The sequence below is a fragment of the Pteronotus mesoamericanus genome, unplaced genomic scaffold, assembly GCF_021234165.1.
Source record: "Pteronotus mesoamericanus isolate MK-2021 breed Mesoamerican mustached bat unplaced genomic scaffold, CSHL_Meso_final contig_702, whole genome shotgun sequence".
Classification (NCBI taxonomy): domain Eukaryota; kingdom Metazoa; phylum Chordata; class Mammalia; order Chiroptera; family Mormoopidae; genus Pteronotus; species Pteronotus mesoamericanus.
In genome coordinates, this window is record NW_026555239.1 from 3,626,368 (window position 1) to 3,652,524 (window position 26,157).

A 26,157-nucleotide genomic window follows, 5' to 3' on the forward strand; every position below is an offset into this window, starting at 1 on the left:
ACCCCACCCTGTGTGTGTGCGTGTATGTATGAAAACATATATCCGTACATATACACGTTATAGGAACTTGGTCTACAGTCTTCTCTAGACCACGGATGAAATAGGAAACCTGAAAAAAACACTCTAAAGAAAGAGACATATTTGACTACATAAAAATCTTTAAATTTAATAGATAAAGACACCTAAACAAAGCAAAAACCAATTATAGAAACAAGATCTAGGGGCAGGGCATATTTGCAATGTATGCGACAGAGGATTTATAGCCCAATATACAAAGACCTCCTAAAACTGAAAAGAAAAACATACAATAGGGGAAAAAAATGGACAGCGGATGTGGACACAGAATTCAGAGAAAAAGAGATACAAATGGCCAATGTGCATGTGAAACGATGCGCCACTGCACTGGCACTCGGGTAATTACAATTAAAATAACAATGAGATAGTATTTCACCCATCAGATGAGCAAAAACTACATGTGGGGCTGGCGCAAACACCAAGAAAAGGGTGCGCTCGCACACCCCTACATGGCTGGGCTAAGTGTGTCCTGCAAACGGGCTGACACGGTTTGGCGCAGGGCAACCACCGAAAACTACCGACCTGGAGGGCAATCTAGAAGCACCGCATTCATTCATTCGTTAATTCCCTCCCTTTCTTTCCTCCCCCCTCTTCCTTCCTTCCTTCCATCAATACACACCTACAACAGGCACAGCACTCTGTTAAGAGCTTTGTTCTCATAAGCCAGAGGGAAGTGAAAACGGCAGGTTGCCAAGCGGTGCCCACGGTGCGCCCTTCCTTCCCTGAAGCTGTGCGCCGGTGTGCGCAGGAGCCCGGAGAAAGCTGTGGACGGCCCCGCGCCACACCAGCGCAGAGCCAGCAGCTCAGAGTGTTGGCTGGGAGGTTTTATCGCCCCTCTGCTGTGTATACATCTTTTTGTTCCGCTTGGTATGAGCAGAGGGTAACAAATGCAGCAATCTGTCACTTTGAGAATCTAATAAAGAATACTGCAAACAGCTTTTGTTTACACACAACAAAGGAAGAGCTCAAGGTCCCCATCAAGTGGGTGGCAGAGCCAAGGTCTCTCCACCAGGCCAAATGGCCGCAGAGCCGGTCCTATGCTCTCGGTGACCGACCTCCCACGGGAGTCCACCCACCCACGCAGGACAGAGCCCAGGAAGGCTCCTACGCGCACACGGGCAGTGAGTTTCGGGAGGCGGTCCGGCAACATTTCTTGAATTCCTAGCACAGTACTTCTTGATTTCCTGTGGGTGACGTACTATGCTTTTTGGCTTCTAGAAGTTCAGGTGGATTTACTGGAGAGACACAGTCTGCGCGTACCCTGGCCCCTCGTTAATGTATCACCCCACTTCACGGCACACTCCATGAAGCACATCCAAAAGGGCTGCTCCTCGCCCACAGCCCATGCAGCCTCCTCCCCTAACAGCATTCCCACCAGGCGCCCGCCCTGCCCCACCCCTGTGACACAGTCTCCCTCCCCCGGCTCCTCCTCAGGCTCCCTCGGGTCTAAGGAGCCACCCCACCCTCTGTGCCCAGGAAGTGCTCCTGTGCGCAGCTTAGCCTAGGACAACGAAGCCTGCCTGAAAGGAACACCGCCCTTGCTGACCAATGTCCTGCAGCAGGACACAGAGCACAGGGTCACTCGCCGTGCGAGAGACAGCCTGTGCCTCTACAAAAGCCTGAGGCGGGGCCACTTCAGACACAGCCAGATGTGCTTGCCAATGCCCCAGGCGCGGAGACATTTAGGTGTCCGCACACCTCTCTGTGCAGGGAAGATCCCATCAGACACAGAAGGGAGCTGACAGCCCGGTCAGACGCTCCCCCACGAGTCCCCCGACGCTTCCTGCCGGGAGCGTGAGCTCTCTCTGAAGGCAACCGCCCTCTTAACCCGCGTTGTCATTGCTGAGACACAGACACTGCCCCTGCCGGGCTGGCAGCTTCCAAGAACAGAGTCTCTGTCTAACCTGCCGAAGGGCCCCCTCAGTACAGCGAGTGCACGGGCACACGGACCGCGTGTTGCCCGCTGTGCTTAACTGCGTGTGTGTTCCTAACCTGCTTATGTCCACTGTGCGTAAAATGTATGTGCACTCATAACTATATGTGTGCAGACATCTGTACACATAGACACACACACACAGCTTTATAAATCTATGGAATGAGCACACAGTTGTTTCTGTGAAAACTACCAGTTGCTAAAATTTTAAAAACTCTTTTTAAAATCCTAACTAAATTATAGGTGTGGGCAAGACAGGTAAGATAAGTGTCACAAAATGGGTGAAAATCTGTAAGAATCTAGGAGGATTGAGCAACTCAAGTTGCTTCAGGCAGCTAAGCTCTCACTCCTGTTCAAGCAAAACCCAAGTGCCAAACACAGTAAATGAATGACAGGTCTCGTTCATGCAAGAATGCAACTGAAGCTGCTGGGCAGAGTCGAAGTTTAAAAAAAGGTCAATAAAAGATTGGCAAATAAGATACATTGATTTTTTTAAGTTAAAAATAAAATGCCTAAACTATGTATTGACTTTATGGTTCTTGTTCTATCCAACTCCTTTAGGTAACTGACTGCTGGCCAGTCCCAATTCCCTAAGACAAATTCTGAGTGACCACTGGTCAGGTGCCATGCCAAGCCCTGGGACCAGCACTGCCTTGTGGAAAATAAACTACTGGGAAAGAGCTGAGTGAGAGATGCACAGGCTCTGGGGCTCAGCATGCAGCGAGGCACTGAAGCCTTCTTCCCTGCCCTCGGCGAAAACAGAACAGCCCTGACTGGTGTAGCTCAGTTGGTTGGGCGCCATCCCACAAAGTGAAAGGTGGCCGGTTCAATTCCCGGTCAGGTCACGTGCCTGGGTTGCAGGTTGGGTCCCCGATTGAGGCACATATGAGAGACAACCGATCAATGTGTCTCTCCCTCTCTTCCCCTCCCTCTAAAAGTTAATAAATATATCCGAGGGCGGGGGGTGCAAAGAAAGAAAGAAAGAAAGAACAAACAGCTATATAATTTGCTCAAAGACAGGACAAATTTTAAAAAGTACCTCATTCAGAATTCTCAATTTCTAATCTAAAAGAAAAAGCCCCAGGGTCCCGGAAGGTACTCTAATGTTGCTCTGTGATCCCTAATACCACACTGCTCCGACCTCCCACTCTCTCCAAGCCGAATCTGGAGAGAAAGTAAAACCCCACGCACCAGGGACAAAGGCACAGTAACTCTGACCATCCGCACCTGACCTAGGACGGCTGGTTAGCTACACCTGATGAAAAATGGCTGCCGGCGGAAACACCACTCTCTTTACCTGGTGCTCCAGAGCATCGGGGAATGAGGAGCAAAGTAACCCAGAGGAAACGGAAACTAAATTTCTCTTACTCCACCTGTGCCAAAAGGTTGCCCAGCTTCAGCCTATTTGACTGTCCCCAGACTAACTTATCCTGGACAGGGCTGGGCACCTCCCCATCACAAAGACACAGGTCTCCTTCCCTGTGCACAGCAACAATGTCACCAATAACGAAGAGACTGTAAAGCCAAGCGACAGTGACCACTTCAAAAGAGGCAACTGCCCGCCCCAAAAATGCAAGGGAGGGAGGTGGCTGACAAACGGAAGTGGGGCAAACACTTCATTACTATTCTAAATTAAACTCTAGAGGTAGAACATATCTTGGTTTGCTCTATGTGGTGACCAAAGGCCAGAAAGGCAGCTACTCCCTATAAAAAGCGAGGCCAGCAGTGTGCGGGGGCGCCCGGACCAGGGACGGGCCCTGTCCTTCCAGCTGCCACCTCCCGGGAGGGGCGCTCACCCAGCCCCGCCCCACGCCGGCTGCCTCCCTCAGCTGCTCCGGGCGGGCTCCACACTCCTGCTCTAAGGCCCACAGATGGGAGCACGTGGGGGCCCCGCTGTGGTCCCAGCCTCCTGGTCCCCCATGGCCTCACTTCCCTCCACATCCAGACCCAGATCTAGGGCTCAGCAGGGCCACCCCCTGCTAACCAGCACCCCCAGCCGGCCACAGCACCCCCAGCCGCCAGCCATCGCCTAGAAGGGCCTGCCTGGTACAGAAAATGCACACGCATGCGCACACAGACACGTGCACACACAAGCCCTGTCATCCAGCTTCGACTGGCTGGAACCTGGGCCTGCTTCTCTGCTTCTGCACTGTGTTCTAGAGGAAGGAGTCAAGTTTGAAAAAGACCTTGAAATGTAATAAGGCCCCCCCCCCACAGAAATCACTGAGCAAACCCATGCTCTCACCCCAGATTCCAGGGCCCTCTAGTCACTGGAAGCGATGCCCCCAGCGCCCCGCCCCCATCCTCCCTTCACAGACTGCAGGGCTGCCGTCCCTTACGGTCAGTGCAGAGCCCCTGGCTGCTGCTCTTCATCTCCCATGTTTGCACCACAAAGGACACATCAAGCTCATCTGACTGCGGCTCTGGGTCTGGCCCAGAGCAAATGCCCAGAGCAAGTGCCCAGAGTCAGAAAGCTCACGTTTTAACTTCCAAATCGACAACTGCCTTGTTCTGTAGGCTTGGTCAAGCAACCCCAAGCTGACTTCCCTTTTTCAGAATCAATAGTGAAAAAGTAAGCATCAGACAAGGGAGGAACATGAAAAGGAAGATCCAGAGCAACTCTGGGGAGACTTGAAAGAAAAAAGTGACAGCTAGCGAAAGAGAATGCGCCCATCGGAAAAGCACAGGGGAGCCGCACTAGGCTAAACGACGCAGTCTTTGTCAGCCGCGGCCTAGCCAGAGGGGTCAGCAAGTCTGGCAAACACCCCAGCTGTTCAGGAAAGAGCAGTGGCCGCGACTGAAACTTCACGCGCATCTACCAAGGGCAGCATTCACCTGGTTAAACGGTTAGAAACAATGACGCCGAGCCCATCTCCCTTTTCCAGCAGTGCCCCCGCCGGACCAGCCCGGCCCCACGGCCTCTTGGATCCTGAACCTCAGCTGTGCTTTCCCAGCACAGGGTCACCGGGGCCTCAGCAGGCTCGGCGCTGTTCTGAAAGGACAGGAGGCAGACAGGCCTCCACTCGCATGATAGTGACGGTCCAAGGAGGGAAGGAGGGAGCACACACGGAGATCCGTGCGGGCGCACGGCGACTTCAGACGTACACCAGGCCCCACGGGGCAGGGAGCCGCGTCAGACCGAACGCCAGGGGAGGCGCCGAGGAGGAAGCACAGGCTGTGGCCCGGACGACGATAAGCGCCATGTTTAGGAGCCAGACACGTGCCAAGGGCAGGCGTGGAGCACAACCAAATAAAACTTGAACACATTTTCATCAAGATACAACTCAGCCTTCTATTTCTCTGTCCTCCCTCTGCACCCCATCCCAATATTAAAGGAGACAGGCAAGATGGATTACTCCTCCCCCCAGTAATTAAAGCGGTGGGGGGGGGGGTGCATTATGCAATGAACTGAAAACTGAATTCAAAGATTTACATCACAACCACCCAAGGCCGACTGCCCACAGGCCTGGCAGCAGAAGACCTGACCGCCTCCTGTGATGCTGCCGCGCAGTGGGATGAAGGCAGAGCTGCTCAGCCCGCTTTGTGACGGAGGGGAAAGAAGAACAACACTCATCCCCCGGCCCACACAGTCACAAAGCTGTGCCCAGGGTGGCCCGCAGCCCAGCGTGGAGCCACGCTCCCTCCATCTGAGGGCAGGCCACGCTGCCACCGCGCAGACCGGTGGGCACGGCCCTTCCCGCCCTCCTCAGTGGCAGCCCCATCCCCTGCCTGGGCGGCACCCCACCCACACAGGCACAGAAGGGCTCCTGTCCCCTTGCCTCTCTGCACCAGGCAGGCCTCACGGTCACCTCTGGAAATGAAGCACTGCCCAGGACCCACCCAGCAGAAAGTCCCAAAAGACCCAGAGTAGAGGGACAGACCACATGAGGTTCCAGCAGGCTCTCCCAGCCCCTTTCTCACTAGCTGTCCAGGGACAACACCTCTGCCACCAAAAGCCTTAGAACACACATGAAACAAAGAAAACACCAGACTATGTTTAGCTGATAAGAACAATAAACAGTCCCAACAGAAGAGATCTGTGTGCCTAGGACCATAATTCCCAGACCTTTGGATTTCACTAATTAAAAGTTTCCCCCAAAATTTGGGGGACTTTTTGACAAGCAATTGGATGTACATAGGAAAAAAAATAATCTTCAGCCCTGGCTGGTGTGGTTCAGTGGACTGAGCACCAGCCTGAGAACTGAAAGGTCCCCAGTTCAATTCCCAGTCAGGGCGCATGCCTAGGTTGCAGGCCAGGCCCTGAGGTAGGGGCGTGCAAGAGGCAACCGAGCAATGCATCTCTCACATATTGATGTTTCTCTCCCTCTCTTTCTCCCTCCATTCCCCCTCTCTAAAATAAATAAATAAAATCTTCTAAAAAATATACTTCTATCTACTTTGCACCATGCACAAAAACTAAAATGGATCACAGACCTCAACATAAAATCTAAAATTATAAAATGTCTACGAGAAAATGTTTGTGACCTTGTATTAAGCAAAGATTTTAGCTATAACACCAACAAAAGAGCACAAACCGCAGAAGGACAAACTGACCAGCAAATTTTTTAAACTTCGAAACCCATGTTAAGAGAATGAAAAGACAAGCTATATATTGGGAGAAAATATTTGCAAATCATATGTCCGCTAAAGGACTTACATTCAGAATATAGACAGAGTACAGACAGTCCCCAACTGACAATTTTTTGACTTTACAATGGTGTGAAGGTGACACACATTCAGTAGAAATCATGCCTCAAATTTTGACTTCTGCTCTTGCCTGTGGCTCGTGACACTCTCTGGAGACTCTGGGCCACAGCTCCCAGGCGGCCACGGGATCATGGGGTAAACGACCACCCCTTGACTGCGTCAGAGGACTCTGCCCAGCTGGCGGCTGACGTGGGTGTCCAGAGCGCAGCTGCGGCGGGCTGGGCTGAACCGGGTGTCCGGGAGGCTAGGGGTGTCCGATGCATTTTCACAGTGAGATACTTTCAACTTATAATGAGTGTATTGGGACATAACCCCATCATAAGTCAAGGATCATCTTTAATAAAATAAACAATCCACTGTTTTAAATGGAGAAATGATTTCAATAGATAATTGATCAAGGAAGAGAGACAACAAGTCCGTACATGAAAGAACGCTCAGTAGGGAAATTTGCATTTCCCTAATGAGTCATTAGGGAAACTGCACATTAAAACCACAACGAGACACCACCACAGACCCACCCAAATGGCAAAAATGAAAAAGACCGACTGGACCAAATGCTGGCGAGGAGCTGGAGGACCGGGACTCGCACGCGCTGCGGGCGGGTGTGCAGCGCGGCTCCGCGGTCGCAGGCAGAACCACAGCGCCCAGCAGCTGCACGCTAGCACTTGCCCAAGAGCAACAGAGGCAGGCGTCTGTACAAAGACCACGCACTAACGTTCAGAACAGCTTCGTCTGCAGTGGCCTCAAACTACAAACAGCCCAATGCCTATCAGTGGGTGGAAGGATAAACAAGCTCTGTGTCAGGGGTGGAGGGGCATACCCATACATGGATCAAAAAGAATGAAATATTGACATATGGCACAATATAGATGAATCTCAAATACTACTGAGTGAAAAAGCCAGACTAACAGTAGCATATACTGTATGGTTCAATGTATGTAAAACTCTAGAAAACACAAACTAGTCTCCGGGGACACAAAGCTGAGGCGCGCCTGCCTGGAGTGCGGCGGAAGCGATGGCTACAGGCGCTGGGGGGACTTCCGGGACTGATGCTCGTGTTCATCGTCTTGACCATGGTGCTGGTTTAACAGGCGTATTCGTGTGACCAGTCTTATCAAATTTTACACTTTTAATACATGCAGCTAATTATCCATTAATTATACTCAATAAAACTTTGAAATTTTGGAGAAGTCTATAAGGCTACTGACTTTTTATTTTGTCAAGTAAGAATACTCTTAAAAACTACCAGCTTCTATCAACACACACAGAAAAAGGGCATTTTATTATTTTTTAAAAGATTTTAATTCATTTATTTTCAAAGAGAGGAGGAGGGAGGGAGAAAGAGAGGGAGAGACATCAATTGGTTGCCTCTCGCACATCCTCCAAATGGGGCTCTGGCCCGCAACCCAGGCCTGTGTCCTGGCTGGTAATCAAACCAGCGACCCCTCTGTTTGCAGGCCAGCACTCGATCTCGAGCCACACCAGCCAGGGCTAAAAAGGACATTTTAAAACTGAAAGATACAAAGGTCGCAATTTTATACTAAAAGGGAGCTCTTCACAAGAAAAGGCCGTTTCTAACCTGCTAACAAATAAAAATTAGCTGTCCTTGTTTTCCTCACGGTGGTGAGAACACTGTTTCAGACCAGCCTCTGCGGCCCTTGGGGCTGGGGACACGGTTGCAGCCCCGCGGCCCTCAGGCAGTCACCCTGCTGCCTCCATCTCCAGCCTGGCAGCCCCTCCTGGAGGGCAGGCCCCCAGCTCCAGTGGCACCGTGGGACACTGTGACTGTGGCCGAGACCCAAGACCTCCCCTCCTGAAGGACAAGAAGTCACAAGAAGAATGTGCCTGGGGCGCTGCTTTGCTCTTGAGGACGTGGCCTGACTTGTTTCTGAAGAGCCTTTCACCTCAGAGCCAGAGAGTCTGTGCTTTGCTGTAGGAAAAGCTTCCTGCGTCATTAAAACTGTTCACTGAGAACCTTCCAGGCTAAAGCCCAAGGAGCCACAGCAGAAATAAAATAGGAACCCTAAAAGGGCCATGATGTAGATGGGACTCCTTCTGATACAAGGCCAGATGCTAACAAAATCCAGAGGACCTCCAGCAGCCGAGCCCTAGCAGGAGACTTCGGGAAAAAAGGCGCAGGGCAAGCGGCGGCTGGGTGAGCGGTGAGAACAGCTGAGCAGGGGCGGGCCTGCCCCAAACGCACCTCCGCCCCCCACCCAGTCCCAGCTGCCACGCGGAGAGACACCTCCACGCTCTGCAGCAGGGAGGGCATGGGGCAAGCACACTCAGTAAATAAGCACAGGCCTTGTTATTTTAAAGAAACCAAGTACACATGACACCAGAGCCACGCCCTGGCCCCTACACGCGCTCCTGGGGACGCCCCAGCCTGCGCCCAGCTCATCTGCGCACCCCCTGCACACAACCACCATTTGGCCGCCTCTCCGCCTGAGGCATGCGCATGTGGTGGCTCAGCCCAACCCCAGAGGGGCCGACCAGGGAAGAGGCTGCACAGGCTTGCCAGTGGACTGAGGGTTACCAGGACAGGACACTGGGGCCTCTGTCCCTATGCAGGGTCTAGGGGTGCGGGCACAGATTTCAGTAGCACAACCTTTGGCCTCAGATCCCTCACACACAAACCCCCCGCCCCGGGGAGGGCCACACAGAAGGCGGCCCAGGGCAGGAGACCCCTGGGTACACCCAGCCCTAGTGCCACAGCCCCTGGGAAAGAAGCCACAGGGGCCCCCCGCCCGCCGCACTCAGAAATCCCACAGGTCCTTCCTTGTCAGCCACTCGTCCTCCAGCCCCCAGTCCCCACCCTGCTGGAGGACACTTCAAACCTGGACTTCCCCGCCCCGCCACAGCCCTTCCGACTGGAAGCTGCATTCCGGCTGCCTCCCCAGCCCTGTCTGAGGACCTGGCTTCCCACGATCACCCCTTGGTCACATAACAAAAGAACTTCCCCCTCCCAGCCTCGGGCTTCTCTGCACCCAACGGCCCAGGAACCTGGCTGGACACGGAACCATTCCACCGACACTGGGCCAAGCGGAGGAGTCCAAGCACCGGCCTGCGGTGGGGGCAGGCTGCGGAGGGGCTTACCCCGCCCCTGGTCACGTTTTGGAGTGACTCCCCAAGTGCAGTCTATGTTCTACGTGAAGGGGCAGCGAGCCTTAGAATTCTGGAAGCAGACCTATGACGCTATGAAATGCAAAACAAATATTTCAGGAACCAGCAGCTACGGCTGCCAGGAGGAGGGCGGCGCGCAAGCTCCCAGTCCGAATAATGCTGCTGCTCCGGCAAGGCCGAGTCAAGGTCGCAGACGCTGTTTCATTCCACCCTCTACAGAGGATGCAGAGGTTTTCAAAGCAACTTTTCAGGAAGTTACTCCTGCCCACCGGGCAGTGCCTGAAAAGTTAAAACAAAACACAACTGTCTGGTGTGGAAAAGCCAGTGTGCATATAAATCGCCTCAGCCAAGTCCTAAAAGATGTGCATTTCCAATGCCACTCAAGAGGCAATGACTTGGGACAAAGGGTGGGACATACAATTCTGCTGACAGTAAATACATGTGTTTGGCAACTTCATGTGTTTAGAAAGTGTACCCCACCGAGGTCTGAAAGCATGTCCCACTCAAGTTTCCCTCCCCAGCGAGGCATCTGATGTGACTGCCGCGTAAAGATTTAATTTCCGACTGCCAAGGAACTAGTCTGAGGGTGGACATGGGCCAGGACAAAACGGTCAACTCAGTCTTCTGTTGGCATTTCTGATGACGTCCTCAGGCCCGGCCTGCTGTCGCACCCCAAGCGGCACGCTGCCCCAAGGGCACACCACACGCTCCCCAGCTGAGGCTGTCGCCAGCCCTCTCTGCGCCCAGCTTTCCTCCTGCACACAAAGCTGTCATGAGGGTAAGTGGAATCGTGCACGGGTAGGGCGCCTGGCATAAAATCAGCCTCAGTAAATATTAAATGTTTAAAAAATCACTGTGATACTGATGGCGAAGTCAAAAACCAGTTCAAGATGGTAAAAGCTGGAGGGGAACCGGGAGGCTGGCAAAGAGCCAGCCCCAAGCAGGTGGAGGAGGCCTGGCTGCCACCGGGCACCGAGGCGGGCCCTCCCCCAACCCCCACGCTGGGCCAGGGCCGTCTGGCCACGCTCCGGCAACCGCCTCCCTGCCCCCGGGAAGTGAGGTCCTGGTCTGCCGAGTCCCTGCTGCAGCCGCGCTGCCTAGGCCCATGCCTGGCACAGGACATTCAAACGTTTGCTGAATAAATGAGTGGGGATTTATGAACCCATCAGAATACCATGCAAATATGTTTGCATCCATCCTGGCGGGAGAGGATCCACTTTCATGAAATTCTGAAGGAGACCTGAGACCCAATACAGGGCAAGACACACTGCTGGTCCCACCCATGCCTCTCAGGGCTCCGATGACCGGCTTGTGTGAGCAGGCGGGGAGAGCGCGAGCCCAGTCCAGCAGAGAGGGGTGAGCCACAGGAAAGAGGCTTCTCGGGCGCCTGGGCTCCAGGCATGGCCGCCCCAGCCCTGAGCAGGCCCCGCCTTTCCGCCTAGGATTCAGCGGCAGGAATGTGCTTTGCTACTAGAGCCCCAGACTAAAGAGGGAGCAGAGTTTGTTGAATTAAAACAAAACACAGTCACTCTGTGCCACTGAAGCCCCCAGGACAGACAAGTGAGCCAGCGTCAGTGTCTCCAGGGAAGGAAGGGCCCCAGAACCCCCCCCAGGCTTCCTGGGGTAATTACCCTCAGTGCTCCCACAGACACTCCTCCTCTTTGACCTTGTCCTGAACTCTGAACTCCCGCCCTTGCTCCCAGTTCACAGCTCAGCCTAGCCTGTGGGGGGGGCTCTGCCTGCAGACAGCAGAGGAACAGGAGGACGAACAGCAACAGACGGGATGGGAAAAGGGCAGCAGGAAACCTCTACTGAACTCTCCCCACAGAAAAAAACTTCTTTTAGGGTCAATGAGGTCCTTAGCTCCCTAGAGGATGATACCTCAGTCCACGTTCAATGACTAAGGAAATCAAGTGACAAAAAGCTAACTATAAATTCAAGTTTTAAAATGAATTGGCATTTTAGATCATCATAATCACAGCATCGTTTATATACAGTAGCATGTAAGTGGTGTGCATGTGTGTGCACTGGGGACGGTCAAAAATCCACCTACAAACAATGCCTGAGGGGCGCGGCCCTGAGTGGGCCGTCCCTTTGCCATCACATCCTGGTGTCCTGCGGGGCCAGGGTCCCCAAGGAGGCGCAGCAGTGCACTGAAGGGAGGACCAGAAGGCGGATCTGGGTCTGAAGAGTTGTTAAGCCCCTCTGAGCCTGTGTCCTCAACTGTAAAGTGGGGACCAAAGAGGCGGGGGGGCTCAGGGGCACACCAGCGGCTACACTAAATGGGGCCCTCGGCGGGGAGGTCTAACCCTAGAGCTGGGCACACAGCCACTCGACCAGTCCTCGCGGCAACCCTGCCCTCACCCCAGTCCAGAGGTGCAGGAGCTGGGGCACCGAGTGAGGCAGTAACTGCCCCGGGCTGGGCGGACTCGAGCCTGCGGGCCGCGTGCACAGCCGCGGCTGCCTGTGTGCGCGTGAGTGCCGGGCACCGGGCTGGCCCAAGACCGGGACTCAGCAGAGGCTTGTCCCTGTCCACTATCCCAGAGGGCCCTCCTCTGGGTGAAAGCAACCCAGGCCCCAGGGCAGGGCTCCTCAAGCCAGCCTCCCAGAACAGAGCAAGGGTGGGGAAGCAGGCTCCACAGCCCCTGCGGACACTGGCGATTTGCCACCTCTAGGCAGGGAGGGAAAGTCCCCTCCTCCAGCAGTTCTCAGCGGCCCGTGGAGTCTTCCAAGAGTGGGGCTCCGCCTGTCCTGTCAAAGGGCTCACAATAAATTTTTGTGAGGCACGGATTTCAAGGGGGTTTTTTTTCCCCCGTCTCTTTATTTATTAGCAGGAGAGTGTGTGTTTTCAACTATTTCTAAATTTTATGAACATGCAGCTTCCTGGTAGAATTTGTAGACCAAAAAACACAGATCAAAAAAGCAGTTCTGGAGATGGGCACCAACTTCCCGACCCACATCCGCAAGAGCAAAAAGGAAAAACATAAATCCAAAAGGAAACGAAAGCAGCATTAAAGATAAAATAACAAAAGGTAAGTCCGGAGTTTATCAACTACTCCACTAAGTTTTTTTTTTAAAGATTTCACTTATTAATTTTTAGAGAGAGAGAAAGGGAGGGAGAAAGAAAGGGAGAGAAACATCAATGTGTGGTTGCCTCTCACACACCCCCTAACTGAAGACAGCACAACCCAGGCATGTGCCCTGACAGGGAATTGAACCGGCAACTCTTTGGTTCACAGGCCGGCACTCAATCCACTGAACCACACCAGCCAGGGCTCCACTCAGTTTTCATAAAAGGAGACATACTATAGCACTCCAACAATCCAATCACATTCATTTCTTCCACAATTTATGAGTGAAGGAAAAAGGGAAGCTGAGAGCCGTGCCTCTGGGGTCTGGTGGCCGCCATCCAGCTTGGCTGAGAAACCCTAAGGTCGCCCACCCGGCCCCAGCCAGAGTCTTCACCACACACACAACCTACAACTCTGCCAGTTGCCTAGGCAGCAACCAACCTAGACATGTTTCGGCATCTGTGGAAACCAGGGCAAAGTACAATTTCCATACTTGCGACAAAAACACGGACTGCCAAGCACAAAGCAAAGCGCTACTCTAAAATCTGGATTTATTGACAAAATAAACATGGGCAGAGAGGGGAAGCAGGAAGCCAGGCGACACCCAACCGAGTCCACGCAGTTAGGCTAGCCCGGCGGCGCTGGCACAGAAAGCCCGCTTGTGCCTGGGAAACAAAACTCTTATTGTGCTTCTGTGTTGCTGCGACTATTTCCTCTTATTTCTACCTTACCGTGTAATAATGTCTTTTGTTTTGCTGTGAACGTCAGCCTTTCTTAGCTAGCCTAAGAGGAACCAAGAACAGAGTTTCTGTCCATGGCGAGGCCAGAGCACTAAAGGGGAAGCAGCCCCAATGGGGTGCGGGGGTGGGAGCTTCATGGAGACGCAGGCGGACCCCCCCACCTGGCGCCCCTCATTGTCCCTGCGAAGCACGTTTTACTTTGCAGGCCCTGGAAAATGAACCACCAGGAAAAGAGGACTCCCCTCGGTCTGAGGGTGAATACCCAAGGGTAATAGTGGAAGGCGGAAAAGCCGGCCCATGAGGCAGGAACACCGTAAAGGACACAGAGGCTTCAAAACAGAAAAGCAAGCAAAGAAAACAGCAAAGAGAGCAAGCACCAGCGACGTAAACCTCCCAGTGTGCTCTTGGAGACGCCGGAGCAGAGCAAGGGCCATCTGCGAGAGCAGCACCTACGCTGCTGGCCAGGCAAGGTCGGAAGGGTGCTGAGGCTCCCCCCGGCTGTCCGCACCGATGAGCGATGCGGGCACACAGCCTTGCAGAGACTTTCCCAATGTGCAGACAGGAAGTGAAGAAAACAAGAACACAATCTCAGACATACAGAGGGTCAGGGTACATGGCCACCGAGCTGATGAAAGCCCGCAGCCACGAACACTTACAGCCCTGGGAATGGGGGGCCTTAGCTCAGGTGGTTACTAAAGTAGGAAGGACTTTTTCGCCCTGATCTGCGTGCCTCAGTTGGTTGGGCATCGTTCCGCAGAGCGAAGGGTTGCCCGGTCAATTCCGGGTCAGGGCACATGCCCGGGTTGCAGATTTGGTCCCTGGGGGGGACGTGTGCAGGAGGCTATCGATCAATCCTTCTCTCTCACATCCATGTTTCTCTCCCCCTTTCTCCTTCCTTTACTTTCTCTCTAAAGTAAATAAATAAAAATCTTTAAGAGAAAGTAGGAAGGACTTTTTCAAAGACTGTTTCTTACTTTTAAAAGTAAAGCATCCATTTCAAGTAAAATGATATCTAGAAACTCAGGAAGGAAATGTGATTCATTTAAAAAACGCTCACAAAAGTTTCTTATCTCACAGATACTTGGAAGTTCTAAAGGCCAAGGTACCTTAAAGTGAAAGAATTCCTCAACGTTTTTACCCATAAATAATCCGAAAAATCCACAAGCAACTGAGGTGTTCCAAACCCTCTACGGTGGTAGATCCTTTAATCTAGCACTTCTGTTCCTGGGAAAATATGCCCAAGAACTAATCACACATACGAAAAAAGAAAAACTGAAATGAAATTATAAACTGCAAATTCATCTGCGATAGCAAAAGAGAAAAAAAAAGGTGGAAATAACCTAAAATGTCCTGCCTTAGGGGAATATATCAATTTCATGACAGCAATAGGGTTATGCAACCACCAAGTCTTTTTAAAGACAACGGTAACACTTGAAAAACATAAGTGGATCTGAATAACACGACCATGGCGACGCTGATCAGCGACGAGCAGACAGGCACGACTGCAACGCCCTGCCCCGCCCTGCCCTGCCCGCCGCCTGGACAGCCTCGGCCGAACACGGGGCCTCCGTGCCCGCTGCGCCCCCTGCTCAGACCAGCCGCCTGGGAGGCGGCAGGGCCGGCAGCTGTCCGCCTCTTCTGAAGCTTGGAACAACGTGGGCAGCCCATAGGCGACAGCTACTGCTTTCACGGTACATAACGACCCCGTTTGTGTGGACCATAAAATACACAGGGAGTTCTTGACTCAGAAAACTCTATTTTCTATGTTGTACCTTCAATATTTAAAAAAGCCAAGAAAGGGGGGGAGCTTTTTGACATGAAAATGATGATTTTCATAAACACAAACATCTACTCTAATTTACCTGCCCAACCTTCAACTGGATATCACAACGTCGGCAAGATGCGAAGATCTTTCACAATGTTACAAAGGATAGTGCAAAATCAATGTGCTTTCTGCTCCCTTGACTAACTGCTGTGAAACAGCGCAGGGCACCTTCCTGAAGGCAGCTGGCGGGAGGCGAGGCGGCAGCAGGCACTCCTGAGGCCACGCTGCCACCCCCCGGGCTGGGAGCCCCCAGCAGCAGCAGCAGCGAGTGGACAGGTGAGCAGGTGGTGGGCAGAGACCGCCCAGACCACACCCTGCACTCGGCTGTTTAGTAGCCGCCCTCTTTATCTCTCACCCACGGGAATTATTGTGAACTTTCAAATTATCTAAGCAAGTTGGTTGCAGGCACAGATCCTGCCTTAAACAAAGCAAAAGGCCACATGACTTGCCTTCTTTCTGTTTCGGAGACGTGCGGAAGGAGACTCGCCGAGATTAGGAGACTCACTTGTCGAGATTATTTTCCTGCCTGTAGGGACCTCAGGTTTCCCTTATCCGAGCAGCAGGATCAGTGATGTGAGCCATGGCTCTGACGGTGACTAGCGAAGGCCACGCCACCTCCCGGAGCCTGGGTTCACCGACGGGGAAAGCGGGCTCACGCGGCCGTGTGCAGGAATTAAATGGACAGGCGTGTAAAGCTTCTCGAATGGTCCCTCAGACACCTCTGAGCCGGGAGGCCAGTCTCAGACACGACCCCACCCCGAGCAGCCCCACTCTCACCCGGCCCCCTCATTGGCACCTGCCCAGCCGAGCTCCCTAGCTGGTGCTACCTTTGCTGGTACGGAGGTCGCCATGGCTTCCTTAGGTGAGACATTGTCACATCCGTGCTGACCAGCCCCTGGGCAGGCCAGCTCCGTCCTCCAGCAATCAGTCAGCTACCAAACCCACTAATAGCAGGCTTGGAGGTCCACCGGGGGAGCCAAGCCTGCTCTGTGGTTTCTCTGAGGACCACAACTCACAGACTTGGCACATTCAGTTGGCGACAATGTAATTGGGTACAATGGAACACAAATGCAGTTTAAAACATAAAAATGTTCACAAACTAAGGTGTGGGCATCACTTTATAATCATAAAATGCCATTCAATGGCATGGGAACTTCAAAACACCCGCCGCAGTTTATTCCATCTGTTGAAGACCGCCAGCAGGCCCCTGCGGAGGCCCCGCGGCTGGGCTCCCCCGGGCGTCGGGGCTCGGGGCGAGGCCTGTGTGGGGTCCTGGCCCACCAACCGCAGGCAAAACCACCAACCCCCCGGTCCTCCCTCTTCTCTTCTGAACAAAAAAGGGAAGCAAAGCAACAAGGCTGTCCTGAAAACAAAACGAGGGCTATGGAAAGTTCTTGGAAACCGCACATGCCTACATAGCCATAGCTAAGCTGCTTATTTGTTGCTTTTAGTGAGAGAGGGGAAGCAGGAAGAGAGAGAAAAGCACCGATTTGTTGTTCACTTATTGATGCGTTCACTGGTTGATTTTTGCATATGCCCTGACCAGAGATCAAACCCGCAACCTTGGCGTATCAGGACGATGCTCTACCCAACTGAGATAACCAGGCAGCGCCCTAGCTGTTTATATACATATACAATATATTATATACATATATAAATTATAAAATCAAGCTATCACTTATTCATTCTGAAAGTGAGAGGGCAATGGTACCGTTGAGAAAACAAGAAACTTCCCATAATTCTACAACCTTAACCTCGTTGCTGTATATTATTTTAACATTTTACACACCTGATTAGAGTACATATAGCTTCCCAATCTGCTGTTTCAGGTCTTTGCCTTTTTAACCCCCTGACGAGGGGCTGCCACCACCTTCACGCACACTCCCTTCCCGCTCTGAGAGTCACCAAGTCTAGGCACAGCCACAGCCCAGCTCCGGCGCCGCACCCCCCAGCCCAGAGGGAGCCGGTCTCTGAGTGGCAGGGCCACCCTCAGGACCCAAGGAGGATATGGCCGCTCTCAGGCCTTCGCCCCAGCAAAGAGGACAGACGCACCGAGTAAGAAGAGAGGAAAAGGGCCTTCCAAGGGCTAGGATGGGAGGGCATGCCACGCAGGGCCGGAGGCCTCACCCACGCCCCCAACCTGACAGCATCCCTGCGGCCGAGTCACCAAGGAAAGGTCCAACTATTCACTAAATATACCTTGGCTGGGAAAATAACAACACATTTTTTTTATTCTTGCCTGAAGATTTTTTCTTTATTGATTTTAGAGAAAGTGGCAGGGGAGGGGGGGACATCGATCCACTGTCATCCGTACACGCCCCAGCTGGTGATCGAACGCACGGCCTAGGTCTGTGCCCTGACCAGGAATCAAACCCGCAACCTTTTTGGTGTGTGGGACGATGCTCCAACCAACTGAGCCACCTGGCCAGGGCAAGAATAACACATTTTAGAAGGATTTTCAATAGAACTGGATAACATAACCTCAATTTGGGCACTTTAAGGATAGCATATTTCACTTCCTTAATGAATTCTAGCAAATTCACTCAGGCAGACAGTGCGCCCTGAGCAATAGCAAAGTTACACTGACCCAGCACCATGGACCAGGTGAAGGTGCTGGGCGTCTGTTCCATCACCTCGCACTGCCCCACGTCAGCTGTATGAGAAGGGGCTGTCAGCTTCTGTCGGGGGGCGAGGGGAAGCACTTGGCCAAGGAAGGCCACACGGTTACCTGGGGGGGAGCAGAACTTGAACCCAGGGCTGTGTGACCGGGCGAGCATGCGCCTCCTGCACCTTACTGCACTGCGACCTTGTTTCTGCAGGAACGGGGGCAAAGGTCACACACTGACAGCGTAGATCCGTAAGCACAGACCTCATGGACAGAGAAGCGGAACCCAGGAAGTCCCTGCATTACTCCCCAAAAATGTAAACACAGGCAAAGCAACTGAGGCCAAGCTCGTGCTGGAAGCCTTGTGTTAACAGTCCAGCCACTGCTTCCTAGGAACGCCGATGGCAGCCTGCGTGTCTCTGAGGACGTAGGTGACCTTTGTGAAAGTGAGCCACTTGGGTTGCCCCTCCCCCACCCACATCCCTGATTTCTCAAGTGACCACTCGCTTCTGCGCAGAGCTTCGACCTGCTGTGTCTGCTACCTAGAAACAGCTCCTCACGGAAGCTCCTCCTCCAGGAAGAGGCCCAGCCCACGCTCGTGTGCTGGGCCCCCCAACCCAGCCTGCAGCCCCGCCTCCTGCCCCCAGCAGCTCCTCTCCCGCGAAGCCGCTGGCACCCGCAGGTTCTGCACAGCTCCGGGCCTCTGCCTGGTCTCTCCTGGTCATCGCCACCTAGAAACACCTGTGGACTGGCCAAACCACTCCAAAGTCACCTCCCTCAGGGTCGGTTCTCTGCAGTGTCCCGAGGGCAGTCAGACCTGCCCTCTTTGGTTCCCCCTACTTTGCACATTCCTATCTGCCACTGTCCCAATGACATGCGATTGCTTCTGGGCCCACATGCTGACTGCGCCACCTCTACAGAGTGCAAAAGTCACCTTAACCTCGGATTCCCAGAACAGTGGACGGAGCCAGGTCCCTGGGCACTGCACACTCCGCGGCCAGGGCGGCCCCTTCAACCGGCCTCGCTCGCTTCCCTTCACCCACAGACACTCCCTCCGCATGCTCTCAGCTCAGAGAGTGAACTTCACATAAAAAGCACGTCCTTCCCCAAAGCAGCCTCACTGCAGGTGTTCTGGGGCTCACCGTTGACAGCCCCCCCACCCCATGAACATGTAAATCACAGTCCGGAGACCACTGGGGAGAAGGGCTGGCCTGCAGGCTGTGAGCTTTCCAGTAAAAGTGAATGCACATGCGTACTAGCTGAGCTACCGAAGGACACGTGAGGGAGGCATGAGGCATGACAGCAGGTCGCGTGGTTACCTCGACTCCCTCTCTGCACGGTGGCAGCCGCCTGGAGCTTACACTTCATCATGGGCCTTGCTCTCTGACAGCCTCACTTCCTGACCAGGCTTCTACATTTGGTGATTTTCTACCGCTTAATGTTCAGAATTCACTGACTGCCTTATACCTCCGGCAAGTCTGCTGTCTAGCGAGCGATTTGCTTAGGGGAGCTGACACGTGACATCGGGCTTTGCGGGCAGGGTCGCTGAGCCTGCGCATGTCTGCCTCACCCCCTCGGGTGCCCTAAAGAAATGCACTGGGAAATGAACAAATCCCCTTTCCATGCCTGGACAGTGAATGGTGGCGCCCCTGCTCACAGGTATCAGACAGAACCTGACAGGGCGGGAGGACACACACGCAGACACACGCCCCGCAGCCCTGACCGAGACCTGCGGTGCCCCATCCTACCACCGCCAAGTCTGACCGTCCAAATGCCTTTATGATGCAGGACTCTTCATCAATAACAAACCATCTAACACCTGTGAGGCTTGAAAGTTTAGTGTCCTTTTGCACACATAAGCGCTTTATGTAGCTGAGACTCTGTACTGTCAATAAACTTAAAAAAATAAAATCAGCCTTTAAAATATTCAGAATCGGCCAGAAGGCCACAAGAAGCCACTGTTGGACCGTCATGGTGGTTGGCACAACACCCACCCGGCAGCTCCGAGCCCAGGAAGGGGCCTCAAGGCTGCAGGGGACGTGTCTCGTCTGTGAGGACATATTTGGATGAAACAAGACAAATATTTGGAGTTTTCACTCACATTTATTTCACAAGTTTCTCAAGTGCTAAGCAATACTGAGAAGTAATCATTTCAATGTACTCTTTAATCAATAAACATTAAACAAGTCTGCTCACAACACCCAAGGCCTACAAACATGTCCCTGTGTAAAATGCGGCAAGAAAAAATAACAAAAACAAAATAAGTAGCCTTTTGAAGGTCAGGCAGAAAGGTGTTGTAGTGATCCAAATTCAGACAAAAACCAGCTCTCTCAGCCGATGAACAAATAGTTTCCTCTGCGAGCGACACCATCTGGGACATATGCACTGCCAGACACAACTCGTAAAGACAACCACCTAGGAAACTAAACCCCACAGAAAATGGAAAAAAACCCACGCTGGCCACCAGGAGCCCGGGTCCAATCCCAAGACAGGCCTCTGGCTATGTGGCCCTACCGAAGGGGTGGCCAGGTCTGGGACATCACAAAGAGGCCTATCTCTCACCACCCGCACCACTCAGACATGTTTTAAACCGCGCCCCCCCCAAGAAAACAAGGTAAAAAGGCTTTAGGATGTACCCCCTATAAACACGAGTCATCGTTATTATTAGCTCAAAGCTGACCAGACAAACAGGACTACAGAACGCCAGGGCTGAGCAGGAGCTTCGAGATGAGATGATCCAGATCTTGATCTAGGTCCAGGCCTCTGAAGCTGTCCGTGTGTCTGCTTTCTGGGAAGAAGTCCATAGCTGTTATCAGATTCTCAGAAGGTTAAGAACCTCTAAGCCCCTCATTTTACAAATATGAAAACTGAGGTCCAAGAGAACATGATTTCCTTCAGCCTTGGGGTTAGTCAGGGAAAGGCTGGACAGGGCCCAGGGCCCCTGGTCTCCGTCCGCACCCCTCCCATTCCACCAGTCCATGCTTCTAGGGAGGAGAAGAGGCACATAAGCCCCACACAGCCAGAGCATGTTACACAAGCCACTGAGCACGTAGCTCTAAATGACAGTGAAGCTTCTTTTTTTTTTAAGTTATGCTAGATTTATTAAAAGAGTATACTATCCTTCCTTCCATTAAAAATTAATAATCTGCCCTGGCTGGTGTGGCTGAGTGGATTGAGCGCGGGCCTGTGAACCAAAGGGTCGCTGGTTCAGTTCCCAGTCAGGGCACATGCCTGGGTTGCAGGCCAGGTCCCTAGTTTGGGGTGTGCGAGAGGCAGCCAACTGATGTTTCTGTCTCACACTGATGTTTCTCTCCTTCACTTTCTCCCTCCCTTCCCCTCTCTCTGAAAATAAATAAAATCTTCTTAAAAAATTAATAATCTTGCCCTGATTGGTGTGTCTCAGTGGGTTGTGTGCTGGCCTGTGAACCAAAGTGTCATCGGTTCAGTTCCCAGTCAGGGCACACGCCTGGGTTGCCAGCCATGTCTCCAGTTGGGGGCGCACAAGAGGCAGCCATACATTGATGTTTCTTTCCATCTCTTTCTCCCCCCCCCCCCCGTCTCTCTGAAAATAAACAAAATCTTTTAAAAAATTAATAATAAAAAATTTAGAGAATATAGAAGTACTCAAATCATTTCTAGATTTAGAAAACAATTGCAATAATGTGATTTATATCTTTCCACTTGTTTTCTTTCTAAGGACTTTAACACAGTTAAGGTTCATTATTTATATATTTTACCTTAAAAATATAAAAAAGTTTACTTTATTTTTCAATTATAGTTGACATTCAATATTATTTTATATTAGTTTCAGCCTATAGCAAATTTCTTCTATGCTTATTTTCCTTAGGGTTTCTTGCTGAGGGCTTTCATAGTTGAGTCTGCATTTATACATTTCTACATCCTGTGTATTTCTATATACATTTCTGTGTAATTCAGTGCTTAGAGACAGGAAATATTCAAATAATGTTTTAATATTGAAATTTTTTACAATGTAACTTTATATAATATTACATGTTAAATACATTTCAATTTTTAAAAATAAAGATTTTATTCTAAGAAAAAAAGACTATATGGCACTTTCTGTTTTATTAAGCAAACAGATAAATGTGCAATCATGGGAACAAATACAAGTCATTACATAATTAAAGAAGAGATTTTTGTTGTTGTTCTATGTGTTTTTAATCAAAATACCAAAATTTGTGCTCTTAAACGGCAGTTGTCCCTCAAACAGTTAGTTACCTTTGGAACTACACGTATGCCAAGAATGTTGCACTGCACTGAACACTTTGAGACTACTTCTTTTTCGACTGTCTCCGATCAGCAGACAGAGCCTAATTATCTGGATGCTAAGGAATTCCCCCGCAAGAACACCAAGCACTGGAGGAACCCCTGCACAGCCATCCCAGGGACCAGCCCTGGGAGCGCTCAGGATGATGCTCCCAGGTATGTGAAGGGTCACTGCCGGGGCCAGAAAGGCGGCTGCCTGCGGAATGCAAGCCCGCGTCACAGCTGAGGCACCACTGCCTTCAGGTATGCGGCTGCTGCTCCAATCTAACTGGAAAAAAACTGAACCAGCACTATCCCTCCTGTGACGGTGGTCATTACCCTCGTAATCTACCTGGTGGCCTCCACAAAGCCACCATTACAACCTGATGGCAGATAAGCAGGCCCAAGTCAGCGGGGAGGCCCAGGTGAGGGCAGCCAGAGCGCCCTTGGTCACTGCTGGCAGGATCTCTGAACGCAAGGCTCCATTATTGTTGTTCAGGAATCTACGCAAGCTTTCGATATTCCATAACACCCTGCAACAACAGGTGACCCCAACAGAAGCAGGAAGCCCAAAGATCGCGCTCCTACCTCGATCTGTGGGGACTTCGAAGGGAATAGAGAAGAAACAAAAAGATTAAGGACAAAGGCACCTCAGCTCCCACCCCAAAATTGGCCAGGCCACCAGAGATCTGGACTTGGTTGGTGTCCAGGACTAGGGAAAGTGAACTTTATTTCCCAGAAGCAGGATACGTTCAAAATCCAGACATTGTTCTTTCATATACGCATACTTTTAGATTAGTTCAACATTATGACCTCTTATACATTTGAGACTAAAAGTAATAAAGTTCCACTTCCCGAACAGCATGAGCTAAGAATGCCATTTCCATTCAAGTGAGTTTTTATTCTTTTCCAAAAAAGTGAATAGAGTACAGATTTAATCAATGATCTACTCCTCTGTGTTATGTTACTTCCCCAAGTAATAAATATCATCGGCCTAATGGCCACTTTCTTTAAAGCTTCAAGACAATTGTCACAAGAAAAACACACCACAGAAAAGTTTCTGATGTCGCAGCCTCATATCTCAGCTAGAACGACCTCACAAAGGAGATTGCCAAACTCTAAAATTAAGTTTAAATGCATACAGATGAGAGCTTCCCCTGTGAATCAAGAGAAACCCGAGTTGCACTGGCTGCCTCCGCCCCCCCCCCCCCAATGCCTCTCTGCAAGGAGGCTGCAGGCAGGCTTGTGATCAAGTGGAGCAACAACGTTTGGGGCAGGAATGGAAGGGCTGGCATTCACCAGCACCCACCCTGCCCTGCGCTCCAACCCTCAGTCCTAGGAGGGCTGAACCAGAGCTTCAGCATGTTGGGGTAGCTGCAAAGTGGGGAACCTAAGAGGAGGGGAGGGAGGTGTGAGCTCACCACCAGCGGCTCACGTTTAAATTCGTGGAGCTGGCCTCCGATTTTCATCAGGATAGCCAACGAGTGTTTGGTAAACAGTGTAATGAGTAGCCCTGGAGATGACTGCAGGCAGCCTACCCTCCTTAACCACAGAAACCCAGGGCGCTTGGGGGACAGAAGAGGAGACAAGGTCCAGGAATGGCACATCCCACGCCACCTGAAGGCCCCCTTCCCTCCTTCACTCGACCAGCAGCAGCGCCCTCAAAGGCTGCAGCTGTGTGGGTCCCCGGGATACAGCCCAGCCTGCTTCCTCGACCAGCTGCACTTGTAAAGATAAGGGGGTGTCCAAACTTTTGGCACCTCTGGGCCACATTGGAAAAAGAGTTGTCTTGGGCCACACATTAAATACACAAACACTAAGGAAAAGTGATGAGCAAAAAAAAAAAAGGGGGGGGGGTAAGTAAATTTATGATTTTGTCTTGGGCCGCATTCATAGTGATCCTGGGCCGTAGGCAGCCGCCCCAACCCCCGGGGCCCTCGGTCGCCAGGGCGGCGGGTTGGACACCCCTGGGCTGGGCGGAAACCCCGTGAATCACTGAAATCGAGCAGCAGAAATCGCACCCTCTCCCGTCCCGGACCTCTCTGGATGCCAGGCAGGTTCTGAAACCCCAGTGGAGGAGGGAGGACGCTCACGTTTCTGTAAATCAGTGACAGTCTGGGAAAACTCCGAGGGACAAACGGGGACACCGCTCCAGGCTCTCCTGCCGGTCCCCAGAGCCCTAGGACCCGCTCACGCGGAAGGGCTTCGCCTCGGCCCCCATATAGAGCCAGGCGAGGGGCAGGGGGCTGGGAAGGAAGGAAATGGAGGGCGGTCATCAAAGCGCCCCAAATAAGCGCATCCGCCTATGTGTCCTGCCCGCTCCCTCCGCCCCCTCCCTCCAGGCCACCCTTGGACCGAGCCGAGCCCTCCAACAGGCGTTTCCCAGCCACACCTCTCCGCCGGCGCTCTCCCCGGCCGCCCTCGCCTGCCCGCGCCGGCACGAGGGGACCTCTGCCCCCCTGGGCTTCCCTCCCTGCCGTGGCCCCCGCTCCGCCCTAAGTCGCTCCTGGAGTCGCCCGCGTCCCCTCCAGCAGCATCCCTCTGACCCCCGCGGACCCGGCTCCGGCTCTTCGCCCTCCAGCGCGCCCCCACCCAGAGCCCCATCGGCTCCCACTTCTCCTCACGCCGACCCTACAATCCTCCGGACCCTCCCCCCACCCCAGACGCCTTCTCCGGCGCCCCCCTCGGCGCCCGCTCGGTCCCGAACACACCCCCTCCCACGGCGACAGGAAGTTCGCGCGCTGGCAGTGCGGCCGCAGAGGCTGCCCGCGCCGCGGGGCGCGGCGGCCTGACAGCGCAAGGGCCGGGCCGCCGACCAGAGCCCCCGCGTCCGCCGAGCCTCCCCAACCGCCGACGCGCGCTCCTCACCTCGGCCGACGCTCGCCTCCGGACCCGCCGCGCACCCCGCTCCACAGCGACCGCGTCTCCGGCTCCGGCTCCGGCTCCGGTTCCGGCCCTCGCTCCGGCTGCGCTAACCGGCCCTGCCCTGACCCGCCCCGCCGCAGCCACTTCTGCCGCCCGCGCCAAGCGCACCGCCTCCTCCGCGCCCGCTGTGCTCGTCCCATTGGCTGTTGGGAGTAGGGCCCCACCCCACAGCCCTTTAGGCGCATCCTATTGGATAAGAGTGAAGGAGGTGGCACGCCCCCCAGAGCGCAAAATGAGACCTGCCTCGGGTACGATTGGTGACCTTGCCTGTCGATCAAAGGGGCTGTGCCTACTTAAGCAGTGAGAGTTGCAGGGGTCACTCTCCCGGGATGACTTAGAGGTTGTGGTTCGCGTAACTCGCTCGTGGAGCAAGAGTTTTATGGTTCTGTGGGCATCCAGGGATGGGCAGCACTGCAGGGCAATGCCGTATCTGACTGCGAGTTTAGGGAAGTCTTTCTGAAGGCTTCCTCTCCTGTGATACTTAAGGAAGCCAGTGTCATCAGGGCTTCCTCACACTCATGCTGCAGGAGCCGGCTTAGTTGAAGCAGAGCAGAGGTGGGGGCGGGGGGGGGGTATGGTGCGAGCATGAAGCCCAAGGGAGGGCTTCGGACACTGGTACCAGGTGGCTGTGGGGCGAGTGGCTCAGGATAAAGAGAGTAAGTGGCAGAGCCAGGCTTAGACGTCCAGGTCAGCCTGACCTCAAGCCTATGCTGGTTTTACATCACCACCTCAAAAATAATCCCACGTGCATTGTTGCAAAGCTTGGGAAAATACTAGAAACATTAAAAGAAAAAGCTGGATACAAAATCCAAGATGGTGGGCACTGTAAAACCCCTACTCCTATGCATAGGGATAAGGACCAGAAGTCACAAGAAAGGGTGCCTGTT

General features: G+C 52.8%; 1 protein-coding gene across 4 annotated transcripts in view; it reads right to left on the minus strand.

Annotated features, from left to right (window-relative positions):
* PACSIN2 (protein kinase C and casein kinase substrate in neurons 2) overlaps positions 1-25,327 on the minus strand; it is a 105,030-nt gene extending 79,703 nt beyond the window's left edge. For all 4 annotated transcript variants that reach the window (XM_054582486.1, XM_054582483.1, XM_054582487.1 and 1 more), the window contains exon 1: positions 25,214-25,327. The gene's annotated coding sequence lies outside the window, so the exon portion shown is untranslated. The remainder of the gene's footprint in view (positions 1-25,213) is intronic.
* Between the last annotated feature and the right edge of the window lie 830 nt (positions 25,328-26,157).